At 43.0% G+C, this 19,173-nt stretch overlaps 1 protein-coding gene and 1 long non-coding RNA gene across 3 annotated transcripts in view; one reads left to right on the forward strand and one right to left on the reverse strand.

Annotated features, from left to right (window-relative positions):
- Positions 1–7,702, reverse strand: part of LOC309830663 — a 35,853-nt gene extending 28,151 nt beyond the window's left edge. The window contains exons 1-2 of one of the 2 annotated variants that reach the window (XR_014297497.1): positions 7,642–7,702; positions 6,368–6,505 (exon numbers count right to left, since the gene is read on the reverse strand). This is a non-coding gene — a long non-coding RNA (uncharacterized lncRNA). Of the gene's footprint in view, positions 1–6,367; positions 6,506–7,087; positions 7,218–7,641 lie in introns of those variants that run through there. The other variant, XR_014297498.1, reaches the window with a different exon arrangement.
- A 50-nt stretch (positions 7,703–7,752) lies between these two features.
- Positions 7,753–19,173, forward strand: part of CCDC92 (coiled-coil domain containing 92) — a 29,714-nt gene continuing 18,293 nt past the window's right edge. Inside the window, exon 1 of the mRNA XM_082667309.1 lies at positions 7,753–7,936. The gene's annotated coding sequence lies outside the window, so the exon portion shown is untranslated. The remainder of the gene's footprint in view (positions 7,937–19,173) is intronic.

Genomic DNA, 19,173 nt, shown 5'->3' on the forward strand with positions numbered 1-19,173 from the left:
CATATTGCTAAGAAGCAATTTTCCTCCAAAAGTTGGAAGAGACAAAATTCATTCAAACTTACTCCAAATGTATCACTCAAAAAATGTTTAGATATTAGTTTTTAGAGAACATTTTAGAGGACACTTTAATATATAAGACAGATCTATTTTTTTAAAGGGCATGTATCTATTAACCATGCAGCTAACACATGTTCTACATAGGATGTACTTTTTTAAAGTAAACGTTCCAAAATAAATGAAATAACAAATTATAGATGTAATAACATAATCCTGAAAAATAAAAAAAGCAAAAAATTTTAAATCATCCTACATCCTACTACCCTAAATACACAACTTTTAAGATTTTCATTTAATTTCTTCTAGACATTTTTCCATCATAGGTTTTTGTGGAGGGTTGTTGGGACTTCTGTTTAACTAAGGGTTTTAATCATATCACGTATGCAATTTTGCATCCTGATTTTCCTTCAACATTGTCATAAGCACTTTAATACATTTTCTTCCTAAATATTTTAACGGCCAGTAATATATTATCCAGTGGATGTACCATAACTTAACCCTTAAAGTTATAGGAAATGCACCCTTAAAAATAATTCCACAATACATATCTTTTGTATGCAAAGCCTCTCTGTATTTAAAAATATTCCTCTGGGCTTCCCTGGTGGCGCAGTGGTTGAGAGTCCGCCTGCCGATGCAGTGGACGCAGGTTCATGCCCCAGTCCGGGAGGATCCCACGTGCCGCGGAGCAGCTGGGCCCGTGAGCCATGGCCGCTGAGCCTGCGCGTCTGGAGCCTGTGCTCCGCAACGGGAGAGGCCACAACAGTGAGAGGCCCACATACCGCAAAATAAATAAATAAATAAAAATAAAAATATTCCTTTGATGGCTCCTAAGTGGTTGCTACATCAAGGAATATGATTACTTTTAAGGCTCTTGATACATATGTCTAATGTAACATAAGAGTGTGACATTTTTGCTACATCCTCGCAAGTCCTAGGTCTTAAAATTTTTTAGTCTAAATTTAGGCCTTTATTAAGTGAGAAATTGTAAAATCTTCATTACAAGTAAATCTCATTGTAAAAAGGAAAAAAAAACTTCAACAATCCAAAACATTGTGAAATAAATATAAAATCAGTCCCAGAAATAAAAATTCAGTCTCCCCTATTCTCTTCCCCTCAGAAGTAGTCACATATCTTTCTAGATCTGTCTCTATTTTTATTCAGAACACACACACACACAACCACACACACTATTTTGTTTTGTATCTTACAAAGAAACGGAATTAAACCTGCTCAAAAATATATTCTAGACATCTATCCAAGCTATGTCAATACATACAAATCTACCTCTCTTTTAAAAAGCTACGTAACATTCCGTAGTGTACAGGTACCAAATTTTTTGTGTTCATCTTCAGTTTTTCCTCATTCTAAGTGATGCTGCGACAGACTTCATTCAAACTAACTTGTATCTTCTTATTAGAATATCATCAATTCCTTGAAGTGTATCTGCTAGATGAAAGCATATGGGTGTTTTTAAAATTTTGACAGGTTTGGGCAAACTGTCATCTGGAAAGGTCGAACCAATTTTATGTTCCCAAGAATATACGAGGTACCTTTTTCTCTACATCCTTGGGCAGCTTTTAAATTTTAGCCTGAGAGCCACCCCCCCCCCCCAAAAAAACCTCACTGTTTTAATTTCCATTCCCCTAATCACAAGTGAGGTTGAATTTCCTGTCATTGCTTTGATATTTTCATTTCTCTCAGAACTATTCATATTCTCCATTCATTTCTTAATGGTGTCAATTCTATTATCCTTTGTTTATACATGTTACCAAAACTTTTTCCCCAGTCTGTCACCTTGTGATGTTTTTTTGTCACTCAGAAATATCAGCTTTGATGATGTTCCAACTTATCATCCTTTTACGATTTGGGGCCTTGGTCTTACCTAAATGGTCTACCCCAAAAACATTTTTCCCAACATAATACATCCTCCAACATAATAAATTCTTATATTTTCTTCTAGTACTTTTATAGGTGTTTTTGTCTTTGAGTTAGTTCTTTAATTCAAATAAAAGTCATTTTTGAATATGGGGAAGGAGAATCTTTCTTTCCAAATAGTCATTTTTCCCTATACAATGCATCAAACAACCATTGCCCAACTGTTTCAAAATACCAACTTTATTATATAATAAATTCCTATATATATATATATATATATATATATGGGTCTGTTACTGGATTCTACTTGTCCATGTACCAGCTTGTCTATTCTTGTGCTCACCATTTACATTACTGTACCATTACAGTATGTTTTGATATCTGGCATAGCAAATCGTTCATCACTATTTTTCCGCTTGAAAAATTTCTTGGCCACTCTAGCACATTTAGTCCTCTGGACAAATTTTAGAAGCAATTTATCAAGTGTCCAGAAATAAGTCTCACTGGGATTTCAACTGGAATAACACTGAAGTTACAGTTTAATTTGTAGAGTATTGCAATCTTTACAAAGATGCCGTCCCTTCCAGAAACATGTAATGTCTGCCCATTTATTTAGGTTAGCTTTTAAATTCTTCAGGTAAAGGTTTTTACTTTTTTCATAAAGCTCTTGTACATTTGTGTTTTACTCTTAAATGTGTTCTGGTTTTGTTGCTACTGAGAAGAGACTTTTACTTTTCTATAGGAGTAATTACCAATTATTTGATTATGAGTGAGATCACACATCTTTCCAAATGTTGAACAAATTATACTTCTATCCAGTGAACTATCCACATCCTGCAACCACGTGTGGATTTTCATGATTTTCCTCATTGATTTGTGTGAGTCCTTTGCATGTTGAAGATATTAACTCTTCACTTATATTTGTCATAAATATTTTCCTACTTTGTGGTTTAGTTTTTGATCCTAGGGTTTTGTTTTCTCTTTCTTCTTAAAGAAGTTTTAAATGTGTACATAATCTAATACATTGATTTTAACTAGCAACAGATTTGAGTGCCCCATAGGTGCGAAGACCTGTATCTCTCTCTCACAAAAGCTGCACGGTGGGTATTACTTTCCTCACTTAAAATAATCCAGTTCAAGTCTGTGTGACTGCAAAGCCTGTGCTCTGTCCACCTCAGCGTGCACAACTCTTTTTTCCAGATGTTTAATATTTACTTCCATATTTTCTTCCTGATTTGAAGGGCATTCACGATGGTTTGTCATTTATTACATTCCCATATACAGTTTATCTCTGGGGTGCTGAATAGGTTCCAGTGACCTGTACAGAACAAACATGATTCTACAATATGTTTAAACAATCAGATAGGGTTTGTCCCACCTCATTACTCACTATTCTGTCCAGTTCACCCAAAAAAGGGCATCTCTATAACGTTTAAACATCACATCCAGGAATACGGCCTGTCCTTCTGTTTAAGACATTGTCTTATCTTTCAGGATGTTTTCTGGTCTCCTCCAGGCAGACCGCACTTGTCTCGGTGAGGCTGTGCTTACCTGTTTCTTGTTTTTTGTTGCATTGTGATCAGAGCCTGCTGTTTTGGTTGTTTATCCATTTAGTTTCTGCCAGGTTATTTTTAGTATTCAGAAAGCTATGGCTTTTATATACACATTGTGCGCCCAGTCACTTTCTCGATTTTTTTGTCTGTTTTTTCTGTTATTCTCATTTTTTTAAGCCAACAGCATCTACAAATGTTTCCCTTCTTTTCATTTTAGAGCCTTGCCTCAGTCTTATTTCATGTATTCCTGCTTTGACAAAACTTACCAAAAACATGTTAAATACCCCAAATTTTAATTTGACTCTGATACTTTTCTGTTAAGCATAGTATGAATAATTAGTTTAACATATGTGTGCCTTTCGCATTAAAAAAGTGCATTTTTATGCCTACGTTTTAGAAATAAAGAATTATTTATTTTTAAAATCAATTATTTATTTTTAAAATCAAATACCTATCTTGATCTTAGTTTAGCTGGTAGTTTAAAGTCAACGTGAACTGGACGGGAAAGACCACTTCTCTTCTAGAAAGGCCTCTGAAATGGCCTACCTGGTCTCCCCCACTTCGACTCTCCACCCCTACATTCTGCACGCAGCTGCTGGAGTGGTCGTTTAAACATGCAAATCTGATTATGTCACTCCCCTACTTAAAACCGAACCCTTGTAATGGTTTCCCATTTCACTCAGGGTGAAATAAAACATCCTTAACCTGCCCTACAAGACCCTACACGATCTGGCCCCTGCCTAGCCACACTTGCCCCTCACCCACCATAATCTATCCACACGTCATTCTTTCAGTTCCCGGAATGGGCAAAGCTTCCCCCCTTCTGGGCCTTCCTACAGGCTGTTCCCCTGCCTGGAAAATTATCCCCCATCTCATTCTACACTGACGCCTACTCACCCTTCAGATCTCAGCTCAAACCTTATTTTTGCAAAAAAGTCTTTCCTGGGCCCTCCTTCTGCAATCTGAAATTTGGTCCCCTTTTTATACTCTCTCATAGCCAATGCTACTTCACTTTCATAGCAGATACCAGTTTATGATTCTACACGCAGCTGCGCGATTGTGTTTAATTTCTGATCTCCTCTCCCCCCATAGATCAATTACAAGAGAACAGGGTCAAGTTGATTTTGCTGACCACACTACAAACATTCATGCATATATGAATGAAAGAAAAACACCTACAAAGCCCCTAATGGTATTTCTTACATTTTAAACGATACCCATCACATTATTCAATAAATATTTACCGTTAAAACTCTGATACTGCCTGCAAACTCCATAAGAATCCATTTTACTCAAAGGACATAAAAACTAACCTGAATCTGCTGCTGCTTCAGAAAAACACATACACAAATTTACATCACTAGGAAGTAAGTTCTGTTTACATATTATGAGAGTTTTATGTAGTGTTCAAGTTGCTGATACTTTATTCTCAGGCAACTAATTTTTATGCCTTATTTTTAAGGTATGTAAAGCACTATGAAAAGTGCTTTGTAAAATACTCTTTCAGAAGTCTAATGTATTAACAGTACTTGGTAAAAATATAGCAAAATCAGAAATTAAACAGCATTCAAAGTTGGCTATCTGTAGTATTCTGTAATATACATATCTGGTCAAAAAAGAAAATATAAATTATATTGTAAATTAAAAATTCCTTCAGATCACAAACGCCAATTAAATCAACATTATATACCACTTTACACTCTACAAAGACTTTCACATACATCATATGACTGAACTTGGTGGGACAGAGCAGGTATTAACATCATTTGTAGAAAAGAAAACTGAGGCTTAGAGTAATTAAATGTCCTCCCCAAGGTCACAGGACTTGAAAGTAGTAGAGTCACAATTACAACGGGGGGAGGGGTGGAGGCTCCTACATGTAAATTTCTGAACCAAAGAGAACTTCCATCATAAAAGCTTAGGCTCTGTAATTAGTGTAGATTTGTGCTCCCTTCACTAAAATGTCATTTCACTAGAGAAGGACAACCAAAGAAGCTGTTTAAGTATCAAGTTAAAACATCCATTGCCATCAATCCAGGAAATGGCTAAATAAACTATGGCGCACTCAAACTATGGAACATGATGCAGCAGTTCTGCAAAATGAGTGAATGCATCACATGCTAAAACTGAAAGCTAGAGTACACTTGTACTTGTTAAAACAGTCAGAGATTATACAAGTACACACATTGTTTAGATCGTAAAAACATTTTTAAAGATCTAGAAGGATACACACCAAACATAATAGTTGTTATCTCTGGGGACAGAGATTTGTAGTCAAAGACTTTAGCCCATCTCTGTAATGTTTTCATTTTTACAACGAAAATGCTTTACTTTGCTAATTTAAAACTAATTTTTAAAATTTAAATTAACCTGTGGGTTGAACACGAAGGTCATTTTTCTGTTCTAAAAAGCTGTGCATCTACCAAGGAAGTAGGGCCCCCCCCCAAAAAAGGACAAAATATAGAAACAAAAACAGTTCGATCCTTTTAAAACAATAAACTATCACAAAACGTTCCTTTAAAAAAAAAAACAATAGCTCAGAATTTTTAAAAAACATCTAGTCTCCTTTGTTGCAATAAGACAACCAATCAACTATCAACTAGAAAAGTCCGGAACAGGCTCCTCCTAGAGAGATTTAGTTGTTAGAGTTCGGCAAGGAAGGTTTCACAAAGGAGCTGAGTTTTGAGGGAAATGAGAGGTGACTTGGCAGAGAGATGCGGGAAGATTAAGCCAGATGGGGAAATGTCTGGGAGGTGGATATGTTGAGTTAATCAGAAGCAGGGCACAGGGAGAAAACTGGAGTAAAGTCCTGAAAGAGGAGAGGAGGTTCCTTTGGATGTGGGAGGTGAGAGGGAGCTCGACGGCGCTGCCATCCAGTTTACCTGGGTTGAGAATCCGGCCCTTGTTATGGTCAAACAATGGAGGCGTCCAGCGGCAGCAGCGATCTGCGCTGGGTGCCGGGAGGGTTCCTCATCACCTGAGTAGGATGCTCGGCTGGCTCTGCTGGGACGCGAGGCGCTCTAAAAAAAAACACATCACATCATGCAGCCAAGCTTCTCCGCGACACAGCCTGGCTCCCTGATCCCACGGCGCGGCCATTACCGCCTCTCCGCGGACCCGCCTGGAAAGGCTCCAAGGCGCGGCTTCACGGGTTTCTAAAGCTGTTTTGCTCCCCCTTCCCTCAGCTCCAACAACAATGGAGCCCGGCTCGGGAGTCCGGCTCCCGCGGGGCCTCCGCCCGGCCTCGCCCCTGCCGCTGCACCTCCGCCGCCGCGCACCCTGCCGCCATCTGTAACCCCCGCTCCCCGGCACTGCGGGCCCACGCCGGCTCGCCGAGGCCAGAGGCCAGGCTGCCCTCGCCGGGGCCGGCCCGGTGGCCGCCAGGCCGCCCAGCTGCGCGGTAGCCGCTCTGACCTTTCCCACCGATGCCCGGGCACCCGCCCCGGCTCGAGGCCCATCCTAAGTGATGGGTTGTTTTTCTTTTCTTTAATCCACTCATCCTTCTTCCGACCCCGAGCCCACTCCCCGGCCCCCGCCCCCCGCCCCCGCCTTGACTCAGAGAAGAAATAAAGAGACTGCAGCTCGGCCGCCCCACAACTCACTCCAAGTGAGGGGTTGAAGCGCCCCAGGCCGCGGACTCCGCGCACCCACCCTCCCTCTCCTCAAGGGACACCTCACAGGTGCGCCTCCAAGCCGCGCGCGCGCGCTCCGCACACCCAGACGCCTCCGGGGGACAGCGCGCGTGCGCACGCACGAGGCCAGCGAGCCCCAGGGGAGCGGGGGCCGCACGCATGCGCGCCGCCCGGCCCTCTCCCCTTCCCCCCTCCCCTGCCCCCGCCCCCGTTGGCCGCCCGCGCGTGCCCTCCCCCCAATCCCAGGCTGGTCCCGGGTACCCCCCAACCCCCACCGCCCAGCGCGCGCGCGCTCCCGCTCGCCCGCCTCGCTCCTCCTCCCCCGCGCCCCACCCGGGCCCGCGTTACCCCGGGCAACCGCAGTGCGGCCGCACCTGAGCTTTGCGCCTGCGTCCCACCGGCCAGACCCTCCCTTCCCCTCGGTCCGTTCCCCAACCCCTAACAGCTGCGGGAGGGGGGCGTCGCCCCCTCCCCAGGAAGTGAGTATCGATCGGCCTCCCCCGCCCCTCCCCGCAGACACAGACCCGCCGCCGCGCCGGCGCCTCTGCCGCCCTCCCGGTCAGCGCGGACAGGCCTCGCCGCCCCGGCCCCCGCTCCCAGCGTGCACCGCGGCGAGCGCTCGGGTGGGAGCCGGCGAGATGCGCTCGGCGGGCGGTGCCCACTGACCTCCCTCGGCGGCCGGGCCGGGGCAGGGCCGGAGCCGGGAGCCAGCCCCGCCCGCCGCCCCGCCCATGGACCGCAGGCCCCCGCTGCCGCCCGCCCGGAGGACCGCGCCGAGGGGGGGAGCCGCCTGAAGGACCGCGACGGCCGCGCCCGCAGGTGAGGCGGGGCCCGAGGTGTGACCGAGTCCAGCCCCGCTCACCTGGCGGTACCTGCAGTGAGGCTCTGCGGGCGCCGGTGGGGGGGCGGAGGCATCTGTCGCGGCAGAAACTCATTTAGATAATTTTTAAAGCCCTCACTGCAGGGGGAGGGGTGCTCCCGACCCACGGGCTGGGGAAGGGTGTCCCCTTGCGGAGACATCTCGGGGGGAAAAACCAAGAGGTGGAAAGGAGGGCAAAAGTGAGGCGCAGCGACTCCCGCGCCGGCTGCCTGCAGGGTCTTCCAGCCCGTTATGGGGAGGGGGATGCCCTTGCCAGGGCTCCAGTCGAGGCTGCAGTCCGTCCCCACCGCGCACCCAAGCCAATCCGAAGGGGGAGGAGAGGACAGCCCAGGGGCCGCTTCTGCCAGCCCCGGGGTGGGATTGTAGGGTGAGGGATCCGCATTGCAGGTGCACCAGGAGCGCCCGAGGGCCTGGCCCTGCTTTGTTTGGGATGCTGTGGGGAGGAGGCCGTCTGAATCCACATCGCTATTTAAATGCGTTTACCACCTCGTGGACGTTAGAGACCCTCCCAGATAAGTTGCATTGTCTCCTGTCCTGATAACCCTTTACGTAAGTACTCTATCTTTACAGCCCCTTTCTAAAGCTTTGTTATGGGCTTTAGTTTACCCTAGATAACGATTTGCTTGTGATTCATGAAACTGAGCATAATGCAAATATGCAGCAGAGCTCCAGGCTCGGCGACAGAGCTGCCGTCTGCTACAGCGAGTTAGTCTAGTTTATCTAACTTACGTTTTCATGCTGACCTGTATTAATTTTAAGCTTTGATATTGAGCCGTATGATCTATTCCAATTATGCAAATGAAGTGGTCTGAGAGGAAGTATGATCGTGCTCTGTAATTTAGGTTGCAGTAATCGGTCTTATAACAAAATACAAGCTGTCATACGGTAATATATTACACATTTCCAGAAACCAACCTGTAAGAGTGTTAAAGCTAGAATTGACGTTTTAATACTTTTAAGTTTGACGTTTATTTAAAGAGCATTGTTATTGTTTTATTAAATGGGTTTTGTTTTGTTTTGCACAGTCAAGAATTCTCTTGCATTTTCTTGCCGTTGAATTATAAGGAAAAGAATGCTAACATTTAAAGTGACTTTTACCTCCAAAGACGTTCTGAATTCATTTCTTTAGGCTAAATGTTCATCTTACGTGAAATATTTTTGGAGAAGGTTTTAAAGCTTATGGTATGTTTATGTGTATATACACATATGTTTACGTATACATACACACTATTGGAAAACCTTAAAATAAAATAGTTTTTATTGTTCCTCTGCATCATGTTATAATTACTCAGTAAATTCAGTTTAGGTATATTTAAAATCTAAAGTACCAGGCAATAATTTGTGTGTATCAGATTTCTACTGTAGCACATGTAAATACAACAGTCTAACAAACAAGTTTCTTGAAATTAGATATTTTTATTGTTAATTCTTTTTTTTAAAAAATGAATCCTTTTACTTACGACAGAAAATCACTCATGTGGGCGCTTAACTCTTTCATCTGTCATTCGTTGCATAAATTCATTTTAACATCATCATTACTTGATGGAGTGCATTTGCAGCAATACTGATGTTAACAGTGTTGAGGCTTTTAAGAAATACTTATTTTTGTATTATATTTATAATTTTCTTATATTTCTGGCAAGAAAAGACATGAGCCTTTTTTCTTTTATCTGGAACAAGGTCAGCCATAAAAAGTTCTTAAGATATAGTGGGCACACTATGTTTATTAACTAAGATTAATTGTAGCTACTGGATTGGATATCCTTAAAGGGCAGAAACTAGGCGCCTTTATATGCTTCACACACCAAGGGTGCAATAAATGTTTGACTCAGATTGACGTTCCAGACTAGTTAGGTAGGTGCTAGCTTAGTGACACCAATTTTCACATCGCCAGCTTTGACATTTAAACCTGCAGAAAGGTTGGGTAGGGAAGTGAATGTGTCCTAATTGTCTTCAAGTATTCAGGGTCTGTCACGCAGCAGAAGGATTTTCTATTTCCGCGAGTTCCAAAGAAGACAAGTAGTACTTACAGGAAGAGAGACTTCACTTTGACATAAAAGCACAAGTTGCTTATGATTAGAACCTCCAGTGACAAAAGGGGCTGCTCTTTCCCTGCGGAGTTTCCGGATAAGCTGGTCCCCCGCTGGGCAGGAATGGCTACTAGGAGGTGTCACACCGGCCTGGGAGAGGCCTCGTGAGGGGGGGCACTGAGGGACTCCAGTGGCAACTAGATTGGAGGGCATTGTGGTTCTGTTTTATTTCTTACTCTGGCTTCTGCAGTTGTGGGCATGACAACATCCCAGACACCTACTTCAACCCTAGGAAGACTTTTACTGGGGTAGAGGCCACCCTGATATCAGAGGTGATTCTAATCCTACTTTGCATTTGCGTGGGGCTTTACAGGTAATAAAGCACCCTCACATTCAGTGTTTTATTTTAAAAGACTCTTCTTAATTACGCTGATTTGTATTTCTTCTTTTGGCTTTTATTTTCTGTAATAAACATTTAATCAAGAAGAAAATTACCCTTTTCTATGAAGGCAAGCAGAGGAGTCTTTTTTTTTAAGCTCTTTTAAAAAATGGAATGATGTCAGTCATTCTTTTGAGAGTCAACATGTTGTGCAGGTGAATAGATTCTTAGCTGAAATTATTCTTTGAAAGATACTGATTAAGGGCTGATTCTTGTGCTTGCTGTGCATTTTAGTTTCTGTTTATTTCATTGGTCAAACATGACTCAAATTTTACAGCAAAAAGTCCATTCATATCCACTAACAGTAAGTTGCACTGGACTTTTCAGTTTGTCTACCTCGTTTTTAAATACATGTTGGCAGGTAAAACACAGCTGAGGAGAAGCAGCATTTCAGTGGACCGAACAGATTAGGTGGATTGGAGTTTTGTGTTTGAAGAAGAAAAAGACGTGTCCCATTTGTACTAAGTGAAATCTGGGAATGATAATTTATCAACAATAAGAATGATGCTCTATCTGTTATAACAAAGATTAGGCTATTGACTGTCAATCACAATACATGTATTAAGTGGATCAGTGGGAATAGGACTCTGTGGCCCAGGAGCAGAGCAGAGCTTGCTGTAAACAGCAGAGAACCCAATAAATGCTGTCTGCACAAGGATTTAAGTGGAACATGATGGTAAGGAGGCCAGTTGAGTTAAACCAGATTCTGACCTCTCCAATTTAGGAAGAAGTTAGAGGGGGGGGGAAAACAGTTCTGAATTAATATATACGTGTAATTAATTTTTAAAAACCTTAAAAAAATAGTTCCTCTCTTTTGTTCTCTAGCAGATGAGTTTGTCCCATACTTTTGTGGCTCTTATCCACCAGCTGAATTTGGGTGTGATAATTTAAATAAGACAAAGATTTTAAAATTTTGTTTGAACCAGAGGTGCATCGTTTATTTATACTTTATGCACGAAAGGAAAAGAGAAGAATACCAAGTTCTTCTGGTAAACCAAAAAATAAAATAAGGAAATCTTACAAGTATTTATTCCTTCAAGGAAAAAAAATCACAGATGCTGCTTTAAATATTACGAGCAGAACAGCAAATTATCAAGTAAGGCAACCAGTTAGAAAGTGGCCTTTTTAGAAGTGAAAGGTTACGTTTTACAGCTCCTCACCATGCTCTCTGAAGGCATCTCACAGATGTCTTAAAAGACTTCTTTGTTAATCAGAAAACAGGAGTTTATGTTTTTATGGGAGTTTCCACACTGGGGAGCAGACTGAAATGAATACCTTAGTGATTATCCCAGTTTACCACTTTATCAGAAATAACTGTTTGAAGCAAGAAGTCTGTACTCCTCTGGAGCTGTAAGGGAAGAAGTGTTCTCCTCTTTTCAAGATTCTTTCTCCTAGCCAGATTCTCAGGATTGAGCAGTGAAATTCCATCGGCTAGCACAAAAGAATAAGCCGGAGATGCTTAAAGCTTACAATAAAGGAGAGGAAAAAGAAGAACACTTTTAATAAATGGAATTCTAGGCATGTGATACTCTGCTGCTACAATGTTTCTCTTTGTTGCCTCTGTGACAGCACTTAGTACGTTACGTTTAGATAGTATAGGATCCATTATCCTTTGCTCTTGAGAGTTCCTTCCCACCCTACTTCTAAACGCACCCTGGACCCCTGTTATCTACCATGTAGGTAAGAGGGTTTATGAGGCATTTTTTAAAATAATTTTTAATTAATTAATTATTTAGTCTGCACTGGGTCTTAGTTGATGGCACGCGAGATCTTTAGTTGTGGCATGCAGACGTCTTAGTTGCGGCATGCAGGCTTCTTAGTTGCGGCATGCAGGCTTCTTAGTTGCAGCATACAGGATCTAGTTCCCCAAACAGGAATCGAACCCGGGCCTCATGCATTGGGAGCGCAGAGTCTTACCCACTGGACCACCAGGGAAGTCCCTATGAGGCATTTCTTATGTGACATTGCTCACACATTGCTGCCACGTATCAATTATAATTCCCAGTATTATTACAGTACTGTTTTTCTTAAAGTTACACATTCCACCTAGAAATGAGTGGCACCATACTCTTAAAGGGCCATCTTTGGTGCAAAGTCAGTGTGAAAACATTAGCTCCCCAAGGTACAGTTCCATCACTGTCGTGGCTTAATAATCCAGGGACCGCCATATTTTTCTAATGGTTTCTATCTAATTCTTTTAGTGAGGATCAAGTGTAGGAGGTTAGGTTCCTGCCATACTCCAGACATTGAAGGAGGCTTTCTTTTTGCCCCTGTCTCTCCAACTGTCACAAGTGTCAACTCAGGTAAAGGGCACTGGTATCATTTTCCCCTCAGTGGCTGTGGCATTTGGGAGCAGATCCAGTTTTTAGAAATATGTCTTGCACATTGACAAGAAAGATGAAGAAAGGCTTTGTTGTTTTTTAATTTTCTGTTCCCATAGATAAGTACATAGCAGAGGTTGTTAGGTAGGGCCTGTTCTTTCCAAGGAGGGGTCAATCCTTGTCTTTGAGAGTGAGTCATCTTTATCTTTTGGTTACGTCCTGGTGACCAGACAAGAAATCCTGGTGGAGCAGAGCAGCAGCTTTCAGCCACTGAGATACTTGCTCACAGACATGCCCTATTGCACCGGGTCAGGGGAGGCGGGGACATAGTCTTTGATGACAGAGAGAAAGGCTGTGTCATCCTTCTCAGCCTCTGCATTGTGTGATGGGTTTCAAGTGAGGAATTAGTTCCCATCAAGAAAGTGCTGGAGTCAGTCTTTGACAGAAACAGTGTTCTCAATATAGTAAGGCTGTGGTATTAGGACCTGGTTCAGAGATGAGCAAAGCCCAACTTTATTGTTTGAGGGCAAAGGCAGGGTTTTGGGGGGAAGACAAAATAAAAATCTGAGTTGGAACAAATATGGCCAGAGGTGAGACCTTCTTGGAGACAGTTAGGAGGTGTTCTCGTGTCTCATCCACAGTTGTAGGATGGAACTCAGAGCAGTTCAGGATGATCATTGACTGGAAAGGTGCATTGACTTCTCCCCCCAGCAGGCTGCGGGTGGAGTAGAGCGCCTTCCCACGTAGGCTCGGGGGCCACCGGGACTGGACCTTCCTGGGCAGCTTATCATCACAAGTCTGAAACTCAAGTGGGAAGCAGATTATCCATCTCTGAGCCTTAGAGGAAAACCGAGTGAAGTTAGAAGTTGTTAAGCAGTTGAGGCCAGTGTCTCCCTACCAGAGATGCTGTGAGTCTTCGGTACGTTAGTGTCAGTCGCCCACAGAACTATAAATCCCTGCGGGAAGGTTGACATGACAGCGCAGACTGTTGAACCCTAAAGTGAACCCCGTCACTCGGCTTCTTGCACCTGTGCATGCAATGTGTCGACACCCTTTATCAGTGCTGCCCAGTGATAGAGCACAGCTTCATCCAGCACATTAACAATCTGCCTTTGGAAGTCTCATAAGCCTACTCAGTCTTTTAGATGAAGGTCCCAGTTTTTTGTTTGTTAAAGCTCTCGTGTTCGCAATCTATAGGTAGAGCGTCTGGCTGCTTCCGTCCAGTTTTTGCATAATCCTGCCAGGCTATTTTTCACAATTTCGTCTTGACATTTAACCACCTCTTCTGATTCTGAATGATACAGCAGATGTGTAGGGCCTTACAGCTTTATTTACAATCTGACCTGTAAATTGTGGACTCCAATTATAAGAAGACACATTTAATGTGCCAAATCCAGAAATAAAATATTTCAGGAATCTTTTTGATGGTCATTTGTCAGCCTTGGTACATAGGTATCTTCTACATCTGGCGAGATTACTAAATGGTCACATGGAAATCATTGCCCTGTTTGAATAAGACAAATTTGAATGTATTTACAAATGCCACCCCCCCTAAAGGGGATAGCGAAGCTGCTCTCTTTGATGTGAGCCTGACAAATAATGTAGCTCATACAATGCTGTTGAACTACACTGGGGAAACTGGAGCATACCACTCCTGTCGAATTATCCCTAGCATCCCCTTACATGTGCATGTACAAGGCCATGGGCACAGGAACAAGATGAGGAAATTAAATCCTTTGGAGCTACTAAGGTGCTGTCTGGGGAATGCCAAAATGTCTGGTTACAAGGACTCCCTGCCAGCCTCCAAACGACCTTATACCATGGAGGACCTGATCTGGGACAAGTGCAGCATGGATAAGAGCTGCCAGAAGGGACCGGTCAGTCTGAAAAGGATGCCTGGTCAAAGATAGCCTGCACCATGTTATTCACCAAAGGGAGAATGTTTCTAAAATGGCCCCAACGTAGGGTAACACGAGGACCATTAGAAACGTGGGCTCCTCCCCAAGTGAGGCGCCCTCGCTATTTTCACAGTTGACCACAGTCAGAACGAGGGTCAGAAAAAGAGTAAGAAGGAAAAGCAGCATTACATGTTGCACTGGGGGCAATATGTCTTGCCTTTGGACGTACCCTACAGAGGCAAGACGAATACAGATCCTTCTTTGTTGACAATAGTTTGCATCCCAGAGAATAATTTTCTTTTCTGTGAGCTACTAGCCTTTTCTCCTCAATTATACACAAGTTTTTACTGATTTACTTAAGTATACCTCAATTCACACATACATAACATGGTTCCAAACAGTATATTTCAATGACAGTATATTATTTAGAGATTTTAAATTGTGGTTTTAAAATGTTATCAGACATATCAGATGCCCATTATATATCGATTGATTTTACCTTGTTAATTTGGGCTTTAAGAATAAGTGTTCAAAAATACCTAGCAGATGACTCACAGGGATTGTGAGGTGATAAGGTGTGTTTTTTCCTATTTGAATTTTAATCTCTTTACAAGTCTTTAGGTAAATATAAATTATTAACTACCTCACTATCAGTCCAAAGAGAATTAGGGATTTTAGAAAATAACATATAATTTACACTAACTAATGCAGTTGTTGATACTAAAAATTTTTCAGAGAAGTATGGCATCTTAAAACATTACTCAGCTAATGCAAGTCGTTTCATAGGCTAACACAGTGTAATATTGTCCGAGATTTGTAAAAGCAGATGATGAAGGTACCAGTTTCTTATGATGTAACTCGTTTTAGTTGTATGCTCATGTTTAGGGTTACCCGCTCTTAAACAATGGTCGGTACGGAATTTAGGAAGTTCAGTTTAATGTAGCCTTTTGGCAGAAATCCCACTGCTTGGTGTGAACTGATACGTGTAGGATCGTCTGTCCCTCCCCTGTCAGGTCTGTGGCGGCCGGGTTCGCATCTGTTTTATTCGTTGCCATCTCCCAGATGACCTCAGAGGCGCCTTGCTCAGAGGGGCTCAGAGAAAGGTGTTTTCTTCAGTGAAAGAGTGAACTGTGATCCTTTATATCCCCCAGCAGAGGGAAACAGAACTTTCATTTACATCCCCAAAGTCCCTAAACAATATACGAAAGGATTTGCCCCAAGAGTATTTTAATAATTTAATTCTTCATGTGTCTTCCATGTTCTACTGGAATACCTTCTTTCTTGTTCTTAGTACGGAAGCTTTTTAAAGAAGATAAATAGCTTTTCAGTTTGCACCTGTATCTTATTTCCAAACTGGGATTTTATAACCTGAGTAATTGTTTTGACTCTGGAAGTGACCTTTTCCAAGCAGAAAACCATTTTTTAAATTGGCAGCTCAACACATTTCTTTAACTTCTCCAATATATTTCTGCAAATTACAAAGTTTAAATGATGGCCCTTTTTCATAAACAGGGTTTCCTGGGTGGCCATGGAGCCTGTACTTTCATTTCTCCCAGCCTGGAAACCTTTTCGTGTCAGTACATGTAAAATATTAAGAGTTCTGGTATGATTTCATAAATTTCTTAGGAGTCTTTAGAAGCGTCTTAAGATTTATGCAAGTATTTAGTGGTCCTCTTAAAAACAGGAATTCCTTTGCGTTCAAGAAATGTTAAAGCCTTTACACATCATCATTTCCTAGAGATTCCCTGATGGTTTAGAACAGAGCACTCCTGCTGAAAGCGTATATTGGGTCAACTTCGATATATACATTTAATGTCTGCAGAAATATGCAGCTTTATAACCGTAAATCTGGAGTCCCTATTTGGGGGTTGCAGAATTCTCTTATTCACCCTCTCCATTTCTCAGCTCACTTAAACATTCACAGAGGAAAAGCAACATCTCATGCCATCCGATAACAGGAGGAAAATGATTTATATTCTTAGGCACATTTTACCCGCAGCCCCTTTCTTCTGAGCCGAAGAAAGGAGATTCACATATCCTGACCCAGGACAGTGAGGCCGGTAAAGCGGTGCCTTTCTGCACACCTGCCTCACCAAGAGTTGAAGACGTGGAGAAGAAACCGTCTCCAGCAGGCACCCTGGGAGTCTCTCGCTGATGGTTGCCTTTCCTCCAAGGTCAGGAGCCCTCTGTTATAGGAAGGAGGCTGCACGTGGCTGGGACCTGTCCCTCCTGAGCACTCCGTCACCCACGGTTTACTAGCAATCCCGGAAACCCAAGGAGAGCAGAGTAAACCTCGTCAGAAGGCACAAAAGGCCTGCCTCAGATTAGGTTGACTCTGACCCAGTGCTGAGACACGGGGCAGGACCATTCTGCATTGTGAGGGCCCTCCTGTGCGTCGTAGGCTGTTTTGCAGAACACTTGACCTCTACCCACCAGGTGCCAGATGTGCCCCTTCCCCAGCTGTGACAACCCATAGTGTCTCCAGACCTCCAGTCTCCCCGGGGGTACCACTGCCTAACTCGGTCAGACCCGCAAATGGGGTTCACCAGCGGGATGCTCCCCCTCAAATTCTGACTGCCTACACTTGTCTCAAGTCATAAAATTTACACACCAACTCCGTGTATTCTCTGGACCAATATAACCAACTGCATCTTGCAGCAGCTGTAAAACAGTGACTGTGTAGATTCTCTGAGGAAAACGAAAATCCTCCGTGGAGGGTATTCCAAGCAGGTCAGTCAGATTGCGGAAGCAGGCAAGCTCCTCAGCAAGACCCGATGGGCGTTACCTTCGCCCCTCTTTGCTGGATTATATTTATCTCAGCAAGGAGCCCCTGTCCTCCTCTTTCTCTCCTCCCCATGCTGGTAGCCATCCGGGTTGTCACACCAGTTGTTGATCTGAACGGGCAGACTCAAACTCCATCTGAATAAAGAATGTGTTAGTGTCTGCACTTAATTCAGCCTTCTGTATGAAGAGCAAAAGCCCCTCCTCTAACTAACCAGGAAGCCCTAAAATTTCTAGAGCAGGGAGGCTCAAGCAGGAGGGGATATGGGGATATATGTGTACGTATCGCTGATTCACTTTGTTATACAGCAGAAACTAACACAACACTGTAAAGCAATTATACTCCAATAAAGATATAAGAAAAAAGGGGGGTTAAAGGTGTTTTAATAATAAAAGATTATTTTTTTAAAAATTAAAAAATTCTGTATCTTCAAAACAGAGATATCTCTTTAAATTATATTACTACGATGATAAATTATCAAGTAAGGCAACCTATTAGAAAAGCAAACTTTTAGAAATTGAGTTACATTTTAAATGAGTCAGAAATAATCTCTGAAGTCGAAATGTCTTAAAATACTTGTTTGATAATAAAACAGAAGTATATAACTTTATACACATTTCCACACTGAATAGCAGAGTACGCTTATGGTTCTTTACCAGAACTATAGCTTCTTAACCCAGAATAGTGTCTGCTTCTCTGCAGCTTTAGGAGCGAAGAAACATTCTCTCTTATTCTGAGATGTTTTCTTCACAAGCATCAAGAATAAGCACTGGAATTCTCCCGGTTAGCACTGAGCGAAAAAGAGTAGACTGGAGAAGCTTAACACTTAAAATATGGGGGAAGGAGCAGAAAAGAGCGGAAGAGGAGTTTTAACAAGCAGAATATGGGGCAAAGGATGTTTTAACAAGTAGAATACGGGGCAAAGGATGTTCTGGCTCTGTAAGGCATGCATGCCTTTCATCTCCACCTGGGGAGAACAGTGGCGTTCATGGGTAAGGGCGTGGCCCTGGAGTCAGCCTGGTTTGGGATGAAGCCCCACCCAGCCACTTGCTAGCTGTGACTTAAAGGAAGTCCTTTAACCCTTTCAGCTTGTTTGCTAATGTGTGAGATAGGAGGAGGACGTCTAGTCGTCAGAGTGCTTCTACCATGTGTAGCTTGGTGCTCCCGGATATGTGAGCCCTCAGTACAAGGCAGTTCTGTTGTTTACTATGTTTATGCTGATTTCCTGGAGCTTCAGGCTGTGTTGCTGCTGCACTTCCCTTCCCTTCCCTTCCCTTCCCTTCACCCTGCATCATCCCCACCAGACTCAATTCCCTCTGGTAGAGCTTTGGCTGTAATGGGTAAGCTCAACTTTTCCCATTTCCTCTCTCTTCCATCTCAACTATTCTGAGCGGCTTTTAATAAGCAACTCAAATCCAGTCCTCGCTTTTCTATCTGATTTTATTTTCCACCACTCCCCAGAATGTTCTTTCCATGTCAGACAGTGTAATGGTCTCACTGTGACTTCTGAAACTTCATTCTCACTTACCTCCTCCTGTGTAAACCCTGCCCATCCTTAAGGACCAGCTCCAGTCCCAGCCTCTTCAGACCATCTTGGTCACTGCAGTCCTTAGCCACTCGACATTCCTTAGGCACCTCCATGTGCCCAGCAATGTGTAAGGTACCAGGAACGCTAAAATGACTGGGGCATGGTCCTCACATGCCGG

Source organism: Grampus griseus (assembly GCF_964374135.1).
Source record: "Grampus griseus genome assembly, chromosome: 12".
NCBI classification, from domain to species: Eukaryota; Metazoa; Chordata; class Mammalia; order Artiodactyla; family Delphinidae; genus Grampus; species Grampus griseus.